The sequence below is a fragment of the Adiantum capillus-veneris genome, chromosome 2, assembly GCF_014529385.1.
Source record: "Adiantum capillus-veneris isolate H3 chromosome 2, ASM1452938v2, whole genome shotgun sequence".
Taxonomy (NCBI): domain Eukaryota; kingdom Viridiplantae; phylum Streptophyta; class Polypodiopsida; order Polypodiales; family Pteridaceae; genus Adiantum; species Adiantum capillus-veneris.
Window position 1 is genome coordinate 141,617,214 of NC_140932.1, and position 21,956 is coordinate 141,639,169.

The 21,956-nt window shown below is 45.9% G+C and overlaps 1 protein-coding gene across 2 annotated transcripts in view; it reads right to left on the bottom strand.

The window, feature by feature from the left end:
• The window catches only part of G2484-1 (protein), a 101,312-nt gene extending 80,191 nt beyond the window's left edge, over nucleotides 1-21,121 (bottom strand). Inside the window, exons 1-2 of one of the 2 annotated variants that reach the window (XM_086490681.1) lie at nucleotides 20,953-21,120; nucleotides 20,633-20,827 (exon numbers count right to left, since the gene is read on the bottom strand). The gene's annotated coding sequence lies outside the window, so the exon portion shown is untranslated. Of the gene's footprint in view, nucleotides 1-20,632; nucleotides 20,828-20,952 lie in introns of both variants that reach the window. The other variant, XM_086490686.1, reaches the window with a different exon arrangement.
• Nucleotides 21,122-21,956: the final 835 nt, after the last annotated feature.

The window sequence follows — 21,956 nt, forward strand, 5'->3', positions numbered from 1 at the left end:
AAGAGGGAGGGAACTCTCGGGGGGGAGGGGCTGTCGAGGGTCAAGCTAGGGTGGGGGCTGGAGCAGGGACCTCATCTTGCTCAAGAGGACCAAAACGGTTCCCCGTGGGAACCCACTGCTGCTAAGTAGGCGCCTGAGGACCACTCTGAGGGCCAGGCTGACGCTGTGGCCCCTGTCGTCGTCTACCACGGGCCTGCTACCATCCCTCCTCCGCTGGAGCCCCAAGCTGAGAGGGTGGCTCTACCTGTGTGCGTTGTGTCTCTGGCTGTCTGTTGGCCAGCCCTTGCAGGCTGGGGCTGAGGCTGTGGGGTAGGTCGAGGCCTCCTCCGTGGAAGGCCTTCGCTAGATGGCCCATCTATCGACAAATGAAGCACTGGTTCGGGAGGCCCGAAGACTCCACACTCTGTCTAAACCAACCCCCACTCACCCGAGGCAGAAGATAACCTTCGAGAGCGTGTGAGTGTCTCTAACCAAAACGCGAACTGAGGGAATACCATCCGCCTTGGCAGCTACTGAGGCTGCCGTGCGAGGTGTCTCCAGGACAGTCCCAATGTCTGAGTCGATCCTGGTTAGAAGTGGTAAGTACTCCCTCCGCAAACCCGGAAAGCAGACAGAGATGGGGATGTCTGCCTCCTCTACTAGAACATCCGAAGCAGGGTCGAAACCATGTCTCCACTGTCGAAAGTGGGCACGTGCTGCTCGGATGGTCAATGGACTCATGGCGATGACCTTGGACGCCATCTCGGAGGTCTCAAACTTGACCTGATAGTAACCTCCTCCGAGTATCTGTACGTCCAAGATCTTGCCCACCTCTGCGAGAAGGCGGGCCTGGAGAAGATCACGCAGCTCTCCTCTGCTAGATCGGGTGCTGAGAATCTTGCAGATGACAGAAGTCGCCTGCAAGCGCTCTACCTCTGCGGCTAGGCTCGCTTGCTCTGTCGGTGAAAGAGCAAGTCGAATGGTGGGCTCAGTGGGGTCGGGCGGAGGGGCTTCGAGCGAGTCCCTCTGTGGCGGAGCTGCAGCCTCCATCTGTGTCTACTACTGTGTCGGAGAAGCGGATAGAGTAATTTCGTTGCAAACGACCTTGACGAGCACTGTCCAAAGAGTAGCACTGCAAATGCCGGCTGAAGGAGACCTTCGGGAAGAAAGGCAAAAAACGAAGGAAGCGGGGGGGGGCAATGTGGGTTGGCTGGGAAACGGGCAGCGGGCGTGGCAGGGCGGGGCAGCAAAAGGGCAGCAGGCTGGAGGGGCTGCGGGCTGGGAAGCGGGCGCGGCAACAGGCGGGGTGCGTGGACAACGCACAGAGCGAGCAGGGGGTTGGCTGCGCAGGGAGGCGGGCAGGGCGGGCTGCGCAGGGAGGCGGGGGTGCAACCTAGGGGCAGGGAGGGAAGGCAGCGATGGCGAGGAAGGGGGAGGGGGGGGGAGCACGCAGGCAGCAGTAGTGAGCAGCTCCAACCCATTGTATCACCAACCTAGTGGTGTCAAAGGGGACATAAAGATAATGAACTTTGAAACACATCTTGTCCATAATCCAACCAAAAACAATGGATTGGTGCACTCATCCATAGTGTTTTAGATACGTCTGATTGGTTCTGTGCCACATGCATGTGCCTTGAACTCTGACCCACGGTTTCAAACACAAACAACTCGAACTCCAACACAAGGGTCCAAATTAATTATATGGAGCACTTCTTTCCCCTCTCTGCCACTCACAAGCCTCTCTCTGTCCGAAGCTATTGATGACAACTACCCTCTGACTAGAAATCTGGTGTCGTGGCCACTGTGGTCGCCACCACGTGTGCCATGCCAATCTCCTCTATCAATTTTTTATCATTGTTATCTTTGTCCACCTTGCCTTTGTCTTTGTCTTCCTATACGTTCCTACTTTTGTCTTCTGCTTCAAACTCTCGAGCGGAACAAAGCATCGTGTCACATTTATAACAACTGTGGTCGGACCTCGTGGGTACCGAGGCAACTAACTGAGTACTAATACTACCGTCCTTGTCAAGCTTGCCTTTGTCGTTGTCCTCTAGCGAACTCGTGCATTTACTTTTGACTTCACAATCTCGAGCTAAACAATTTGTCGGTTTCCTTGAGAACTGTGGTTGAGCATGGGCCGCTCACTGGATGTTGATCTGCTTTCCATAGCCGATAGTTGGTTTTGGTTATGGTTCTCCATTGATGGTGAGGTAGCATGGGAACAGCCCTCAAAATTTACCACTAGATAGGCCTTCCAAACTATCCAAGGGTGAATGTCACAGTTGCATATCAAGATGCTCATGTCGAAGCTATTAACTACGGGGCGTCTCAATATGTTGTAAGTTGAACTTGCTCGTGGACTAATTGGCCTTATCTTAGCATAACATTTTCAAACGCTCCCTCTTCGTCTTAGCGTTTCAAGACGCAGGCAACAAGAGCTCAAGTGTCGAGTTCCCTTTGTCTCCCTCCCAACCAGCGTTTCAAAACGCTTCTCTACACCTACTGGCAGTGAACGAGTAAACCTCCTAGCATTTCAGTACGCAGAACTGAACAAACCACCCTTGGCTTGGCAAGGTTTTCCAATGTATTGAGATCCACAACCATCCCTTGCCACTAGCGTCTTAAAACGCAATGGAGATAGATACCACTGCCACCTGAAGGAATGACGTCGTTAAAGCTGATTTTGGCCACCTTTCAAAATGCTCCAAAAAATGCAAGATGAGCCTTCCTTGCTGCCTTTGGATGCTGCCACCACTCCTTTCCTACGCGTGCCCTTCTCCTCGATGATCAAAGATCCACGGGCTCTCATTACATGTCAAAGTCGACGATGAGGAAGCATAGAGTAATGGGGAGAATACGAGAGAGAGAGAGAGAGAGAGAGAGAGAGAGAGAGGCTTTGTTGAACTAACCAACCTTGGCAATGAATTGATGATAATACAATGGGAGCAAGGTGTTCTTATATAGTCACCTTAGTAAATTAACCTACCCAGACTTTGACAAATAAGTAAAATAAATGCCTAAAAGCCAAAATAAATATTGGGATCACATTGGGCAGTTCACTTGAGATGCCATACCTTTAACAGTCTGTACAGGCCTACCACATCATCAGTTGATCGCCAGTGTGTTTGTACTGCCTTATTTTATGGTCATTGGGTCACTTGGGACCCATCGAACGGGGTCCCATAAGTTGGTAAAGACTTCTAAGTTCTTTTAAGAGTTACCCCATTCAGAGAGGATCTGTAAATCGGTAAGACTTCTACTTCTTCTACTGCTTCTAGGGTTTAGGCCCCTCGGCCAGGATCTACAATTCGCCTCAGGTCTTCAGTGGCTTAACACGTCAACAGTTTGTGACACTCCCAATTGAAGTAATCGTTCGCCATTACTGTATATGTCACTAGCATGTGACTACTATCTATCCTTTTTGTTGATTTCTTTCTTATTATTTATTCATTTTCACTTTTTGGAAACACCTCTCTGGAAATCTAACTGCCCTGCATTGCATAGCTAGTGTGGAACTGTTCAGAGGGAGTCCAGGCCTGAGGGCAAGAGAGCACTAAGGTTGGACAAGGACTATGGTTAGCCAAAGTGGGGTCATTGACTAGCCAAAGTGGAATCCTTTGCTACAGAGGCTACATTTCAGTTCTGGGTGTGGCTGCAGTGTACAAAGGGGGTCAGATGACCTTGAAAGATACAATGGCAGCATCTCCTAAAATTTACGGAACTACTATTTTGGACCTGAAAATGTGTTCGCGCCATTACCTCCGGAATGACAAGGGAAACATTTTATTACTCTGCCGTGCAGCCAACTGGGCAACCGATCGGGAGATTTTTAGGCGACAACCCCGAAACGGGAAATGGCTTGTAAATGTGCCAAGTGGCACATTTCTGTGCACTTTCCTCATGCAAGAGAAGGTAGCGCTGAATTTATGGCTGTGAGGCTCATTTTGGAGCTCTCTGTCACAGGTTAAGAGCTATGGAGTGCTTCCTTTCCCTCTTATGTACAGTGCGGTGCCAGGAGTGATGCCCTGCACGCTACGCACTGCTCTCTCTCCCCTATGGCAGTATGTTATGCCCCTCTAGTGGGCTTTTCATTTGACCAATGTACAGTTATGTGGGTTCATGCGCGATTGCCGAGGCAAGAGCCTCTTGCACAAGTACTGGATTAGCTAGCGGCTAATCCCCCGCAGGTACAGGTGAATTCGGAGAGGTTTTACGTGCGAAATCTCGTCCGATTCAAAGGGCAAGTAGCCCTACAGATGCGGGAGCTCGAGACTTGCTATGGATGCGACCGGCACGCGAAATGGAGCCCGAAACAGTGAGTTACAGCCTGCTGTGTATTTTTGCAGGTTTAGGGTTTTGGCCCTAAACGGACCCTAATACCCCCAGGAGGTTCGGGGACGTGAGGGGACCGCTGTACAGGTGATCTGGCACATTTTCGGGGCAAAAAACAGAGAATTCGGCGTGCTGCAGATTCTCGCCAGGTTTTGCAAAGTGTCCGTATGCGTCGGGAAAGTCATCTAATGCGTGGGGATACTGACTGTGAGGCGTCCTAGTACAGTTATGCTGCCGAAATCGGGCTAGTAACAGATGGTATTCAGCCCAGATTGTGCGGGGCAGCTTGTAGGGAACCAAAGCTTTTATTCCCTCTTTTAAAGAATAAAGAAATACCGAAAGGGGCACCTATTTAGGGGCCAATCTGGTGTCGGTCTTCTCATACAGGTGCAATCTAGCAACCTGTATCCCTTTCCCCTTTGTTGTGTCTTGTAAGTACAGGTAAAGTGGGCGACAAATTAAATGGGTGAAAGCAAATAAAGTTTAAGTCTAAGGTCTACCGCCCTTTTTGGATTGAACAGGCCGGTTTCAGTATATCTGTAAAACAACTCAAGTTAGTTCAAAAATTCGGAGGGTCATTCCAAGGGACATTCCGAGGCACTATCAATTTTCTCATTCCAAGTCTAAGCTCTTAATATCTTGGGTCGTTGGCTTCCCAGAAAAATCTCATGCAACAAAGAGTATATTCTCATTCCAAATCGGAGCTCTTGATATTCTGGCGTGGCAAAATTAGCCATCACACCCAGACCGCAGTGATCTTGAGCGGGTGTCTCGATGCACTAAAATTACAGACCCAAAGCGATCTCACCCAATTAGGAATATATTCAATGGTCGACACATCACAATGCAACACAAATGCTCACATATACATGTTACAAGACACAACGAACAGCGTCGCTAAGCACTCCCCCGAGACAGACGGTCTACGGTATGAAGCTACTCAACGACTACCTCGTCACTCCCCCCACAAATAACCTAAAAAGGTCCGGGCCATGAGCTCAAAGGACTGATACAACCAAACGCTCCTCAAACTAGAGCCTACGTCGCTTGGAAGTTTCAAGCATAAAACCAGACGCTCCCTAGACATCCCGTCTGCATCGTTCAAAGGTTTTCAAGCTACAACGAAGCGCTTCCCCGACATCCCATCAACGTCGTTCCCAAGTTTTCAAGCATACAACGACACACTCCCCACACATGCCATCTGTGTCGTTTCGAGGTTCATACAATATCAAAACTGCATTTTTCACTACTCCACCCAGGAGTAGACCACCATGCATTGAAACCAGTATTTAAACTAGAGTCAAACAAATTAAATCAACAAACAGGTTTAAAACAGATACCATCCATTTCAAACAAATTCCAAACAGAATCACCAAACAAGTTCTCAAACAAAATTCAGAAAACTACTAAATCGAACTGAAAAAGCATTCTTGACATCACTCAAACTCACATACGACTCGCTTTCCTTTCTGAGATCGACACCAAAAATTAGGCTTAGGTTTGTTCCAAAAATTTGTAGCCAACCGTAGCATGGTCCATAAGCTCTTAAATCGTCTAAAATAGCTTGGACAAGCAGTGTTCCTATAGCAATGATGGTAGTCCCAAGACATAGCAATCACACTGGATCTCCAAGGTTATCAGCTCAAAAAGAGACACCTATTACGAGATGTCCAAAAAAAAACTCAAGTTGTAATAATCTGCTAGGGTTTCCGTGGTAAACATTTCAAGATACGACACTCTGCAATTCGGACATAAAATTTCTTGAAAGCTTTCCAAGTCCTTGGGGTGTGCGGCTTGGTAGCTATAGACATCCACCATTGCATGGCAATGCTTCTTAAAAAAACAATGGCCCGAAAGATCCGCTCACGTGAATCTTTCTTATATACCTAGATGAATCCAGGATAAACCCAGATTCAACCTTTGAGGAAAGTGCAAGGTATAGACCCATTATAGTCACCCACAAGACAATATAGCCATCAGCTCCATCATGCATAGTATTAACTAAATACCATGACATCTCCACGAACGTCATCAGTGCCCAATAGTGGGTGTAGAACTAGGTACTGACATGCTCCCACACACAACACACACCACACGCACACACGTGAGCATACATCAACATAAAGTTCAGCGTACTGAGTTCCTGTCATGACTTATCTCCTCCTCCTCTTGCAAGTGCTCTTGGGTTCTTTATGGCTTATGCCCCATAAGACAAAGCGATGAAGACGGGAGCGCACTCGATGTACGATGGACTAAGGGTGAAAGGGGCTAGTAAGTCCGGAGCAAGGACACGAAGATTCTTTTATAAAAATTTCTGTAAACTTTGGAAGCACCATCTTGCTATGTCTGCTCTTTGGTGGGACCAGTATGTTTTCTGAAGAGCACACACCAAAAGCTCTAATACCACTGTAATGGGACAGGCATCACGTGCCAACAGAAAAGAACACACTGAACAACTTTAAGCACTTCAAATAACAATTGAAATGAAAGAGATACAAGGCACACAAGATGGGGAGTGGTGGAGTTCCACCCCAAGAGAGCACTGGCTCCAAACCATGACACCCCTTTTGGTATTTCTTTCTATTGCTTCAACATGGTACAACTCTCATGACACTACTCAGCATCTCCAGTGGGTAGGCTGCCAGAGTGAGAGCCCATGGGTCTTATTTAAAGGCCCTAATCCAAGAGCAGTTTACATGAAAAGCATCAGCTTGAAAATCATATGGTCTCAAAAGCACTTGTGTCAAAAGCTGTCCAGCACAAAAACAGGAATTTTGTATAGCTCTGCCATCGTCAGCATGTCAGTGCAATTTGCGAGGGCGTCGTACAGGCCTGCCACGTCATCTGTTGATCGCCAGTGTGTTTGTCCTGCCTTATTTTATGGTCTATGGGTCACTTGTAAGGTGCAGCGGAAGTGAAGTTGAACTTTGCTCAAGATGAGTGTTCCGAACTGTGCTCAAGATTCCTTTTACTTACGGAAGGGAGAGCCTTCCGTTCTTTAATGAGAGAGTGCAAGCGATCACAAACAAAGTGAATAGACACTGTGCGTGAAGGTGCTTAGACTGAGAGATAGAGAGAGAAGAGAATACGACACCGGGAAGTCGTCAAACCCTCCTCCAAGGGCCCCACTCTCTATGGGGAGAGCGGTCTACTTATGATGCACAAATCTCTACAATGCTTGGACTTGCCAACGATGTCGACGACGATGAGGACGACGACGAGACGGGCTGAAATCTAAAAATGCTAATGGCTGAAATCTGCAAATCTTTATCTGTTGAATTCTAACTCTACGTCGGTGACGATGTCGATCGCGACGATGCGACGACAACGCGCTGAAAACGCACACGCTGAAATCTGTGTTTTCCGGCTAAGACTGCAAACTTTGCGGAATCTGACTGTGCGGCAAGGATCTGCTGCGGGAAGGTGAGATATGCGAGGTTCGGGACTTCTACTGCGGATGCTAACTGCTGAAACCTGAAAACGCTGGTCTTCTTGTTGGTTCCGTCGTGGTAGATCTGCAAAACACTGAAATGCTTAGCGGATGCAAAAACGCTAGGGCTGAAAATGGTCTGACTTGCGGTGGAATACTACTAACGCTAGGGCTGATCTGCTGTCGCTGTGTAAATCTGCTAACGCTAGGAGTCTTCAGCTTCTTGTTGTCGCCAAGTTGTTGCCAATGCAAAAGCGCTGGTTGATCTGGTCCAAAAACGCCAGCCTTCTGCTGTGATGCAAAAACGCTAGGCCTCTTGGAGGTTCTACTGAGAAGTTGCTTGTTGAGCGTGTGCTCCTGCTGCCTCTTCTGCCAGAAAGTGCTAGCGCTAGATTTCTATATATACAAACTTATGGAATTTTCCCTACCCAGTTTCCAACAAAAGTCACTTAAAAATAATAAGTGCAAAATGTCAAAAATAGGAAAAATAGGTTCTGTGCACTGGAAAATGCTCCTAATGGATTCTGATGGTACTACTGATGATCATGCTGTGTGCAACCGGAGGATATGCATCTAATCTAAGTGACTCGTCATGCACGGTCTGCGATCAGACTCACAAAAGTGCCAGATCACTTCCTAGTCTAGACTGACTTGACTGAACTAAACCCCGGTCATGCTGTAGCTTGTCCATGGACACATAGGGTTGGATGTGTCACGTGACATCCCCTCCTATTCAAAGTGAGATACTGGTACCGAACTGTATGGTGTCGAGGGAGATCGCCAATAGCATCCGGAATCCTAGAAATGACTCTTCGTTGGCGCACTCTGATGTGTAGGTCATGCGATACTTGAACTTCATAAAGGTCTGCAACGCTTGCTTCTTTGGGTCGCACCGAAAGCGACACAAAGTCTTCTGTGGCTCCTTCAATGCTTCAACTTCGTCTAGAGTCATGCTTCTTTCTTCTTCAAGAATCTCAATGGCTAAAAATTCATGAAACCACTTCCAGCACAAAAACACGAACATACCTATTCCATGTAAAGTGAGTGGATAAAATCTCGTCTTCTCTAAAGACTGTGCATGCAATGTAGATGAACAAATAGACGGAGTGCCAAACCGTTCACCACACACGCAACAATGAGATCGAATCTCGTCTTTTTTATCTAAATCAATCAACTGTGGCAATTCACAACGGAAATGCCCATGATTAGTGCTCATACTTTCTTGTGCTCTTTCTACGACTGTGTCGTGCCAAGGAAGAGACATGGAAAGTGACTTTCTTGAATGCATACTTTTCAGCTTTTCATGAATAATCCGCATACATCCGTGCTCATTCATGAGTGAATCGTCTCAAAGTACAATATGGCATGCCTAAGAAAAGGGATCGCATAAAGACGTTGACTAAAATACAGGAAACGATCACGAATGAAACACTCGTACAATGCGTGCTGACAAATCATTCGAGCACATAATACTTCCTGTGAGGGTTCTCAAGACCTAGGCTCGAGGGCCAAGATCAGTTCTTCCTAAGGGGGTTCTTTGAACCTAGGCTCGAGAGTCAAGATCGGTTCTTCCTGATTGATCGAATTTGCAATGAGGTTAGCTTCGCTACAGAAAGTATCGACTAACACCATCATTCTTGTGAACAATCACATCGTGGTCATACAAATCATCATGCTCGTGAGAAAACACATCTTGATCATGCAAATCATCATGCTTGTGAATAATCACATCTTGATCATGCAAATCGTCATGCTTATCATTATCATGCAAATCATGTGTCTCATGCTTAGGAGAAGAAGAGACGAAGAGAGTCTCCTTTTCCCAAATCTCTTGCAGCTGTGCCTGCACTTGAGAGAAGAGTCGCGACATCTCTTTCATGTGTCGGTCGTTCATTGCTTTTCTTGCTTTATTCTCGCGATCAAATTCTGCTTCTCTTACTTTGGCTTCCAAGCGTGCTTGCTCGCGCTCACGCGCTATGGCTGCCATTCTTTCTTCGCTTTCACGTACTATGGCTGCCATTCTTTCTTCACGCTCTAACTTCCTTTCCATAAACATCTCGTCCAAAGCCTCCATAGGAGTTAGTGCAATCCTTGACATAGATGGGGAGTCAGAAAAACCTCCTGATGGGGAAACTTCTTCTTCGCCTCTCTCATGCTCATCACCTCCAAGCGAAGTATCCATGCCACTTCGAGTGATGACCATCCACTGAAGTCTTGGGTTCTTAAGTTCACGAGGAACTTGGGTTCTTGGGTTCTTGGGTTCTTGAATCTTGAGGTTCTTGAGGTTCTTCTTTCGCTTGCAATCTATGTTAGAGAAGGATCGTCTCTTCACCCGAGTTCTGCTCTTTTCTGCAGGTGCACCCCTTGGCCGCCTTGCGCTCACACCAAGGTTGCTTTTTCCCACCTCACGTCGATTGGCCCGCCGCTAAGTGCACGGTCCGCTCTCAATGAGTGAAAAGAGGCACAAGGGGAGACTGGACAAGCCCTTCTTTCTTGGGTTTCCTGTCACTCTTCAAAAACACGATTAGGAATCGACACACCCAAGAGAACTTGGGTTACGTGCGACCGCAACAAGCAAAAAAAATTATGTGGTTCTTGTGGTTCTTTCCTTGAGTGATACAGAACACTGCCAAAGCTCTAATACCAACGTAAGGTGCAGCGAAAGTGAAAGTTGAACTTTGCTCAAGATGAGTGCTCCGAACTGTGCTCAAGATTCCTTTTACTTACGGAAGGGAGAGCCTTCCGTTCTTTAATGAGAGAGTGCAAGTGATCACAAACAAAGTGAATAGACATTGTGCGTAAAGGTGCTTAGACTAAGAGATAGAGAGAGAAGAGAATACGACACCGGAAGTTGTCGAACCCTCCTCCAAGGGTCCCACTCTCTATGGCGAGAGCGGTCTACTTATGATTGCACAAATCTCTACAATGCTTGGACTTGCCGACGATGTCAACGACGATGAGGACGACGACGAGACGGGCTAAAATCAGAAATGCTAATGGCTGAAATCTACAAATCTTTATCTGTTGAATTCTGACTCTATGTCGGTGACGATTTCGATGGCGACGATGCGACAAGGACGCGCTGAAAACGCAGACGCTAAAATCTGTGTTTTCCGGGCTGAAACTGCAAACTTCGCGGAATCTGACCGTGCGGCGAGGATCTGCCACGAGAAGGTGAGATCTACAAGGTTCAGGACTTCTACTGCGGATGCTAACTACTGAAAACTGAAAACGTTGGTCTTCTTGTTGGTTCTGTCGCGGTAGATCTGCAAAACGCTGAAATGCTTGGCAGATGCAAAAACGCTAGGGCTGAAAATGGTCTGACTTGCGGTGGAAATCTACTAACGCTAGGGCTGATCTGTTGTCACTGAGCAAATCTGCTAACCTAGGAGTCTTCTGCTTCTTGCTGTCGCCAAATCGTTGCCAATGCAAAAACGCTGGCTAATCTAGTCCAAAAACGCAAGCCTTTTGCTGTGATGCAAAAAGGCTAGGCCTCTTGGGGGTTCTGCTGAGAAGTTGCCTGTTGAGCGTATGCTCCTGCTGCCTCTTCTGCCAGAAAGTGCTAGCGCTAGGTTTCTAATTATACAAACTTATGGAATTTGCCCTAGCCAGTTTCCAACAAAAGTCACTTAAAAATAATAAGTGAAAAATGTCAAAAATAGAGAAAATAGTTATGTGCATTGGAAAATGCTTCTGATGGTTCTGATGGTACTGCTGATGATCATGTTGTGTGCAACCGGAGGATATGCATCTAATCTAAGTGACTGGTCATGCACGGTCTACGAACACACTCACAAAAGTGCCAGATCACTTCCTATTCTAGACTGACTTGACTGAACTGAACCCTAGTCATGTTATAGCTTGTCCACGGACACATAGGGTTGGATATGTCACGTGACATCACTTGGTCCCATCAGACGAGGTCCCATACGTTGGTAAAGACTTCTTTTAAGAGTTACCCCATTCGGCGAGGATCTGTACGTTGATAAAACTTTTGCTTCTTCTATTGCTTCTTCTGCACCTAGGTTTAGGCCCCTCGGCTAGAATCTACAAGTCGGCTCAGGTCTTTAGTGCCTTGACACATCAGTTTGTGACACTCCCAATTGAACTAGAAGACTGAGTAAGTTGCCGGTTGGAAGCCCTTGTGCTTTCTGGTGCTGCAGGAGGTGGTGCTCCCTGAGGGAATAGAGGTGGCAACATGTAATTCTGGAACTGTTGAAAGCTTTGGAGAACCAGGAGATTCTGTTTTGCAGACGTCGCGAAGTTCATCGAGAAGGAACTACCGATACATTGCAGAATCCAGAAACGTCATCTTGTTCCCTCTCTTCTTGGGAGGACCGGTATGCTTTCAAAAAAGCACACTAGTCAAAATCCAGATACCATTGTAACGGAATAGCACCAAGTGCCGACTAAAAAGAACAGATTGAACAAACTTTTAATCACTTCAAAACAACAGAACCGAAAGAGAGAGACTCTACACGAGACATGGAGTGGTGTAATTCTGAAAGAGTACGAGCGGAAGTGCGACGCGAGAGAGAGTGCGAGAAGAAGAGCACGACGATATGGTGAACTCGCTCTACTGTAATGTGTAGAGCATAGTGAGTTCTTATTAGGTTTTTACAAAAGAATATGTGTACATACCTGGCGGCCCGCCCACTTACCTGGGCGACCACATTGGGCTTTATATCCCAACAACCTCCCACTTAAAGTCCAATGTGGTACTTTAAGTGTGAGAGAAGCTACTATACAAGCTAATATACAAGAGATGTAGAGAAGTGATGTACTACCCTACACCTAACTGCTTGCGAAAATGCGCAAAGCTCTCTCAGGGAATTCCTTTTGTAAGTAGATCAGCAGGATTTTCTGTGGTGTGAACTTTGACAAGCTGAAGTTGCTTATCCTCGAGCATTTCCCTGATGGAATGATACTTCACATCCACATGCTTTGTCTTTGAGTGATAAACTGGATTGCGAGCCAATTGTATAGCACTTTGACTATCACAATATAACACAGGCATCTCTTCTTTGATTCCCAAATCTGTTACTAGTCGATTAAGCCAAATTGATTCTTTGCATGCCTCTGATGCTGCAACATATTCAGCCTCTGTAGTAGACTGAGTAACACAATCTTGTAATCTAGAACGCCATGATACTGCTCCACCAACCAATGTAAAGACATACCCTGACGTAGACCTTCGGTTGTCTAAGTCACCTGCATAATCTGAGTCTGTAAAACCCTTTACACTTAGCTCCTGACTCCCATAGCATATACGCATACTCTTTGTAGCTTTCAGGTATCTCAATATTCCTTTCACTGCCTCCCAATGTTTCTTGCCTAGGTTTGACATGTATCGACTTACTACTCCCACTGCAAATGCAATGTCTGGGCGAGTAGCAATCATTGCATACATCAAACTACCCACTGCAGATGCATATGGAATCTTATCCATTTCAGCCTGTTCTTCCTCAGACACAGGACAATCTTGTTTGCTAAGTTTCACATATGGTGGCAATGAAACACTCAGTGCCTTTCCCTTCTCCATATTGAAACGTTGCAAAACCTTGTCAATATACTCTGTTTGAGATAACCAAATCAACTTCTTTGATCTCTCTCTCTCAATGCGCATACCAAGTATATGACTTGCCTCACCCATGTCTTTCATGTCAAACGATTTTGCCATCTTTGACTTCAAAGCTGAAATTTCTTCCAAGTGCTTACCAGCAATCAACATGTCATCCACATACAAAATAAGGATCAGCCAACTACCATCCTTAGCCTTCTTTGTATATAGACAGTGATCGAACTCACTACGTTTGTAGCCTTGAGAAAGCATAAACTTGTGGAATTTATGGTACCATGCCCTCGGTGATTGTTTTAAGCCATAAAGACTCTTTAACAGCTGGCATACCCAATCTTCCTTGCCTTTCTCAACAAACCCTTCTGGCTGCTGCATGTAAATTTCCACATCTAAATCACCATGCAAGAACGCTGTCTTGACATCCATTTGGTGCAACACCAAATCTAATATGGCAACCAATGCAAGAAAGCATCTCAATGTAGTCATCTTGACCACCGGAGAGAAGACTTCATCAAAGTCAATGCCTTGTTCTTGCTTAAAGCCCTTGGCAACAAGCCTTGCTTTGTACTTTGGCTGACTATCATGAGCGGTGATCTTATACCTGTAAACCCATTTACAAGGTAGAGCCTTTTTGCCCTGTGGTAATTTAACTAGCTTCCATGTCTTGTTTTTATGCAGAGCTGTCATCTCTGACTGCATGGCCAATTGCCAATTCCCGGAGTCCTTCATTTGCACTGCTTCCTTGTAACATGAAGGCTCATTGCAATCAGTCAACATGACATAGTTCATAGATGGAACAAACCTATCAGGAGGTCGCGTGACACGTCCATATCTACGCACAATAGGTGGCTCAAGCTCAGCCACAACCTGTGGTTCCACTCTATCCTGTCCTTGCTCCTCTTGAGCCCTGACATTTTGTCTTGCACGTGCAAGTCCATCTTCTTGGAAGACAACTCTTCTAATCTCCTCAACCCTCTCTCGTTTAGAATGATATTTGGATTCATTAAAGTGAACATCATTGCTGCGGACAACCTTTCTGGATTCGGGATCCCAAAGTCTGTACCCCATCTCCCCAGAATTACCATAGCCTAGAAAGATGCACTTTCTACTCTTTGGCTCAAGTTTGTTCCTAAATTCCTTTGGAACGTGAGTATATGCCTCACAGCTAAAGACTCTGAGATGCTTGTATGAGGGCATTTTGCCTGACCATACCATCTCTGGCACTGAATCCTTCTGCAAAACCTTGCTAGGAGATCTATTTACAAGATGAACAGCTGTTGATACAGCTTCAGCCCAAAACCCATTTGGCAGATGTGCATTAGACAACATACTTCTGACCTTCTCTTGTATGGTCCTATTCATCCTCTCAGCAACACCATTTTGAGGAGGATTGTAAGGAGCAGTAAGTTCACGTTTTATACCTTTTGACTCACAAAAGTCCTGAAAGGCCTTTGAAACATACTCTCCACCATTGTCAGTGCGTAAGCATTTAAGCTTCTTGCCACTCTGATTCTCCACAAGTGTCACAAACGTTTTGAAAACACTTAACGCTTCATCCTTGTGCTTGAGAAAGTAAACCCATACTTTCCTCGAGTAATCATCTATAAATGTCATAAAGTAAGAAGCTTCCCCTAGAGATAGGTCAGGCATGGGTCCACACAAATCACTATGAACAAGTGCCAACTGTGTATCTCTTCTACTGCTTCTATGCTTATGTGGCTGCTGTGTTTGCTTACCATACAGACAATGTTCACAGAATTCAAAATCATTAAAGAAAAGCCAGGCAAATAACCAGAACGAGACAAGATTTCCATTCCCTTCTTGGACATATGTCCTAACCGGCTATGCCATAAAGAAACGTTCGGCTGCTCGGTTACATTGATTACATTTTTAGAGACATTTGATACATAAATCATGTAAAGTCCTCCAGACTTTACTCCATGTGCTACTGTCATAGAACCCTTGGATATCTTCCACATATTCTGTCCAAAAGTGGTGACGTAGCCAGCATCATCAAGTAAACCTGTGCCGATCAAGCTCTTTGTAATTGCGGGAACATGTCTCACATTCTTCAGCGTGAAAGAAGAGCCATTCTGAAACTTCAATTGAACATCTCCAACACCTAAGATCTCACATGTCTGCCCATTGCCTAGCCGAACATGATCTTTAGTGGTCACATAAGAGGTAAACCGCTCCTTGTTTGGAGACACATGAAGTGATGCCCCTGAGTCTATAATCCAGTCACTCAGTGCATTTCCATCAGATGCTGTAAGAAGAGCTGAGTCCATTGTATTCTTCAAGAAGTAGATGTCTCCTGACACTAGACTGTCATCCTCTACAACAGTGTTTGTCACATTTATTTCTTGAATCTTCACTGAGGACTTGTTCTTCTCACCATGGTCTTCAGCTTTCTCTTTGCCTTTTCCTGCTTTCCATTCTCTGCAGTCTCTTTTCATGTGACCCTTCTTGCCACAATGGTAGCATTCTATGTCACTCTTGCCTTTAGCACTGCGGGACTTGCTACGAGACTGATTCCTCTTTCCACCTTTGTACTTTTCTTTGGTCCTTCCCCTGACAACTAAGGCTGTTCCTTTGCCTTTGTCCATTGTCTTTCTATTGGTTTCTTCAGTAAGCAGACTTCCTTCTACACCTGCTATGTTCAAACCATCTGGAGGTGCAGAATTACTCAAAGCTGTGCGAAAAGTGTCCCAACTTTCCGGCAATGTGATCAACAGGAACATAGCTCTAACAGGTTCATCAAACTTGACACCTTGAGCTGACAACTGACTATAGATTGTGTTGAATTCATTCAGATGATTGGACATAGGTGTCCCTTCTTTCATCTTCAAGTCAACAAGCTTCTTAAGCCAGTATACCTGTGAAGCTGCACTCTGCTTCTCATAAAGATCACTCAGCTTTAACCATGCTTGATAAGCCGACATCTCGTTTGCTACATTGAAGTAAACGCTTTCTGCCAAAGTCAGCATAATGGTAGAAAGTGTCAATTCATCCATTTCGCTCCATTCATCTTCGTCCATATCTTCTGGTTTTATCCCCTTGAGCTTTATAGGTTTTATCTGCTTCTTTTGTACCAACACGTGCCAAATCTGCTTCTTCCACAATGGGAAATTGGTTCCATCCAGCTTCTTGATATTGTAAAGAGCAATGTCCTGTGATCCAGCCATAGCTACGCTTCACAGTAGTTTACTTTCCTGGGGAAAATTCGGCAGAGTTTCCCCTGTAAACTGACCTCTGAACCAATATCAACCTGTCAAATGAACCAAGAAAGCTTCAGATTCTGCATAAATTTCGACAGAGTCTCCTTTGTAAAATGGCTCTAGTGTACTCAAAAAAAAAACCAAAAAACAGCTCAAAAAACACTGTCTCTCTGACACTGTAAGCTGCGGGTAAATCTGTCTTGCACCTGTATTGTCTCTCACTGTCCTGTCACTGTCCTGTAAGCATAGACTGTGACAATGCCTCAACGGCAGTAAAGCAAAGATGCAATCCCAACTGTCTAACTCACAGTCAATACATCCTAGCTGCCTATCTAAGGGTGCTCGAGGGATCGCTCCAAGACCTGTATCACCGAAAGGATCTCAACATTCGAGAATCCCCCAGCTCAATAAAACCTCACTCGACCCTCAACAAAGGCTGCAGTAAATCTGACAGTACATAGACTTCCCACAAAGTCATACATCCACAAATTTCCCACTATATGCTGTAACCGCTGCGGCGATTGTTTGCTGCGTGACTCACAGCCAGCAAACCCTCAATAAACATACATCATCTCTGACAATACAATGTACATCCCATGTGGAAGTACCTGCAATGTCAGGATGAAATCTCGAATATCAAGCAGCAAACAAAAGCTACCTGGAACTAGTGGATGTCGCCTACAGTGTGTGTAGATGCGCCCGTGTCGTATGTGACACGTCTCCAAGAACTGTGAGCCGTCCTTCGATGTGTAGACAGCCACAAATCAACACTCTGGGAGTGTCGATATCCTCAGCACCTGCAATCGTAGGCCGAACACCCCAAATTTGCAGAGTCAGATCTGCACCCGCTGAGACCACGTAGTCGAAAATGGCCTGCGCAGACCTCTGTCGAAGCCGAACGGTGGCCCAGATGACCTCAGAATGAAATTCTGACAACACCAAGCCCTTAGGGCTCTCCCACGAGATTTGGGGCCGTGTCTTCGCTTGTCGAATTTCACTGCAATCTGAGTTGGTGGCTCTAGCCTCCTGCAGTGCTGCCCCGAGCCTCGATCTGAGCTCTGATACCAGTTGAAGGAGTACGAGCGGAAGTGCGACGCGACAGAGACTGCGAGAAGAAGAGCACGACAATATGGTGAACTCGCTCTATTGTAATGTGTAGAGCATAGTGAGCTCTTATTAGGTTTTTACAAAAGAATATGTGTACATACCTGGCGGCCCGCCCACTTACCTGGGCGACCACATTTGGCTTTATACCCCAACAAATTCCACCCCTAGAGTGCATTGGCCCCAAACTATGGCGCCCCTTCTGGTATTTCTTTGTATTGCTTCAACAAGGTACAACGCTTTTGGCTCTACTCTGCATTTCCCGTGGATAGAATGCTACAGAGTCCATAACACATATTTAAAGGTCCTTGGCCATCCAAAAGAAGTTTGCATGAAAAGTAACACTTCTAAAGGCTCCTCGTCCAAGAGAATGCACCCCAAGGGCTGTCCATATAGTGCTACTATATCAGCTATCAATTCCACAAATCACGGCCAGGTCAATACACAACTGCCATGTTGCTAAATGGACTAATTTCTTTTTTTTGAGTAATTTCTATTTATTAAAATTAGGATATTTAAATGTGTACACTTGAATTGTAAAAGTTAGGAACTGTCGACCTCGAGGACAGACAACTCTGATGTCTCATATGATGGGTAATATTAAGTATCGCGAAGGAGTTGTATCGTTGGTTGGGTGAAAGAGACGGGGAAGTGGGTATTCCCGATGTGTTACGTGATGGGTGATGGGAACATCGAATAGGGAATTTCCAATGGTCTAGGCGAAAATGCGACTTGGAAAAAGGAATACACGTAAAGACGTAAGCACAAGAATAAAGATGAGTTCTTTTCTTGAAAAGCGAAATATTTTTAAGTGCCTTCCGAGAAAGCAAATGCTTTTCCGCGAGGAATCTAATTCTGCATTGCATCTGTGCCTGAGAACATCTAGGGACGCCTGGGAAGTGTTGTGTAGATCGATTTTCAGCACACTGAGTTTTTATTGAGTTTTTAAACAGGTTCGCATATTTTATTGAGTGATTGGCCGTCCACTCAATCAGTGGGCAGCCACTTAATTAAGACAAGGCTTATTTTATTAAGAAAAAACACCAGTGCGGCCTTTAGGCTGAAAACAGCGTACGTTTCTCTCTCCCTCCTTTATTCCAGTGCCCCATGGTCCGACTATTCTTACCACCCTCTAAGGCCTAAAAATTCAGCCAACGCTTCTCGCTCAATCCCCCAATTCTGCCAGTGCTAGCAACAAGGAGCACTGCCCTGCAAGTGATCGCGTGAAGTCTCAAGCGAGCGTCGCTTTTTCACACTTGGAGCGACAGGTACAGATGTGAATATGCTCTTCGAGGAGTTGTTTTGTGTTTGTGCTTTTTGAAGGTACTCCATCACGGAGAAAGAGCAAGGAGGCCTCCGCCTACGCTCGGGGATTCTGGAAACGGAAACCGAAACAATCTACAGAGTTTTCATACTCCGGAGGCAGACGGAATTGAGAGTTCACCTCTCGGAATTTTCCGCACGGGAAGGAGTTGACCATCGAGTCTGAGATTAAGAAGGGAGGGGTTTCTCCGGTTCTTGTGCCTATAAAAAGATTCTCCCTAATAAAGATTCTCTTCAAGGGGGGGACCAGTCCATCTATTGGTCCCCCATACTATGTCAATCTTCTCCCTCGTCTCTTTTGGTTGAGACTTTATTTATTTTAAGCTTGTTGATTATTCGTCTGTGCCCTCGTTTGTGACATGCCACATCATCAGTTTCTACAAAGTGTGTGCACCCCAAGGGCTATCCGTACACGCTGCCATGTCAGCTATCAGATTCGCAAATCGTAGCAAGGTTCGTACAAAGCCGCCACATCATCAGTTTCCTACGCAAAGTATGTGTGTGTGTGTGTGTGTTGTTCTGCTTTATTTATGGTTTTAGGCCCCTTGGCCGATATCTGCTGTAAGTTGGGTTTCGAAGGATTTTTAATCCTAACCCCTTATGACTTTTAGGCCACTTTGGCAAGGATCTGTAAGTTGATGAGAACTTCTTCTTCTGCTTCTTCTCTTAGGGTTTAGGCCCCTCGACCGGGATCTGCAGGTTGGCTAGGTTAGGCTCAAGGTTGACACGTCTTCAGTGGTTAGCACGTCAGCAATTTCAGACATCAACAGTCCTTGGCGGGGAGAATATGTTACGTCCCCATCACCGGGGATGGGTATCCAGTGTCCAAGCACACGTAGCATGACACCAGCCAATATCGTTGATCACTTTTAAAATGAGACAAGGCCTCATTTGTAAACGACGACAACCTCCATTAGCGGAGAGTCACTGGTCGACCCGTGAGACTAGGCATGCGTGAGGTCACCTTGAGGAGTTGATGCCAGGTGGTATGAAACGCTTGGGCTTACACGTCAGACATTGCCAAGCTAGGGGGTGATATTGGATGGTGGCTATGGTCAGGTGGTTCTTCCAGCGCGTGTCCACAGGCGATCCAAGTAGCCGGAAGATGCTCCCTTACAGTTGTTTCACGACCATACCCCAAACCCACATGAGTGAGCAAGTAGGATATACTAAGCCGCTTAAAAGAACCATGTTGAAGGAACTCGGAAAATTGGCCCCATAAGTTCGTAAATTTGAAAGAAGCGGTGCTTTCCTGTCAAAGGATTAGGAAAGCGGCACGTATCGGGGGTAGCAACTGCTCGTCAAAAACACAAGACTCCAGAGTCAAGATGTTCCCCGCGGCACATGAAGTTTCTATCATGGTTCCAGAGCACCATAGTCAACCACACACCTACTTCATGCCATAGAATGCAATTACAGCTCTAGACTCCCATTGCACTCCAAAAAGCACTTGTGTAAGTTTTTTGTCAGTCCAATCACAAACGGCTGGGTTCAAGAATACACATTCACTACAACAATGTCGCCACATGGGCTGCCGCACTCAAATTTCATTGTAGCAAAGCAAAGAACCATATGCAAGACAGAAGAACGTGTCTATGGAAATGCTACGCTTGAGAATTCCCAAGCACTAACAAGATGGTTCAGAGTTCATAGGATCAAATCACATACCTAAATAATTTGGTTGAAGCAGTCGACACGACGTGGATTCTGTGCTTGTATGTAAAAATATATCTCTGAAAGTCATTATAGCCTTTGTTCAGAAGCTCACAGGAAACTTGCAATTTCTTGGCGGAAAGATATTCCAAGATGCACACCACAATGGCCAAACATCAGCCCTCGTGTTTGGAAGAGAACATGCAGAATCTGGAGACAATTGGGTCAATGTTGAGGTACGAGAAAGTTCAGCAGGAAAATCGGGTGAAATTAGGGTCGAATCGGGCCTGCAGAGTGAACAAAAACGCAGGGAACAGAGAGGGAAGACTCCTAACCTGTTTACGAGGCAGTTTGACTTCAAGATTTTGAGAGCACGCAAGCGCGGGGTCGATCAAAGTGAGCTAGGCCATCGCCATAGCCGGAGAGCTCGAAACCCCTGTTTTCAACTTTTGGACCGTGTGAGTGAGCACACGCCAAAATTTTATTACTCATACTCTTCTGATGATCCCGGCTCTCTCTCTCTCTCTCATTTCTGTCCTGAAATGACGATTACATTTGTTAATACCTATACAATTTTCCCGACATATGACGAACTTGGGTTAGCAAGAGAGCTAAGGGTGGGTTCACAATGGGGAGGCAGAAGAAAGGAAGTAAAATGCCAACTTCCGGCTGGAGGAGAAGTGTTTTGTACTCTTCCACCCTCTGGTTGTTCACATAGGAGAGTTGGAAGAGGGAATGGGACAATCTCTACCGCCACCCGATGTGAACATAGTGGGGAGGCGGAAGTGCAAGAAAAGGATAAAAATAAACTCTTTATTTATTTGAAAAGTATCACATGATATAGAAAAGTGATGTTTTCGTGCTGATGTGGAGGGTAGAAGAAGGCATGGGCGAGGGGGCGGTGGGAGGGGGGGGAGAAAGGAAGCCAATTTCTTCCACTGCGTGACAATGAAAAGTTAGCTTGCCTCCGCCTAATGTGAACAGACTTGTTCATTTGGCGTGAGCTCATTCGTGCGCAGCATTTCAGCTTTCCTTCCGCTGCCTGATGTGAATCCAACCTAAGATCCCCGTCCCCCTTCATACTTGTGGGAGCAATGCCTCAATCATGCACCAAAGATGCAAGTACATGAGGCACTCTCTGAGTAAACCGGCTACAAAAGGTGATTTTGCTTACTTTTGTGCACTACATGCGACTATAATATTGTATTTTTGCTTTGAGCTGACAATACCCTCTCAATAAACGTATGCACTAAAAATTGTCATTTGCAAGCGACTCTTTGTAGGGACTACAGTGCTTTGTTCATGCCCTTATAAGTGTTGTAACCACCCTTGCGAGACT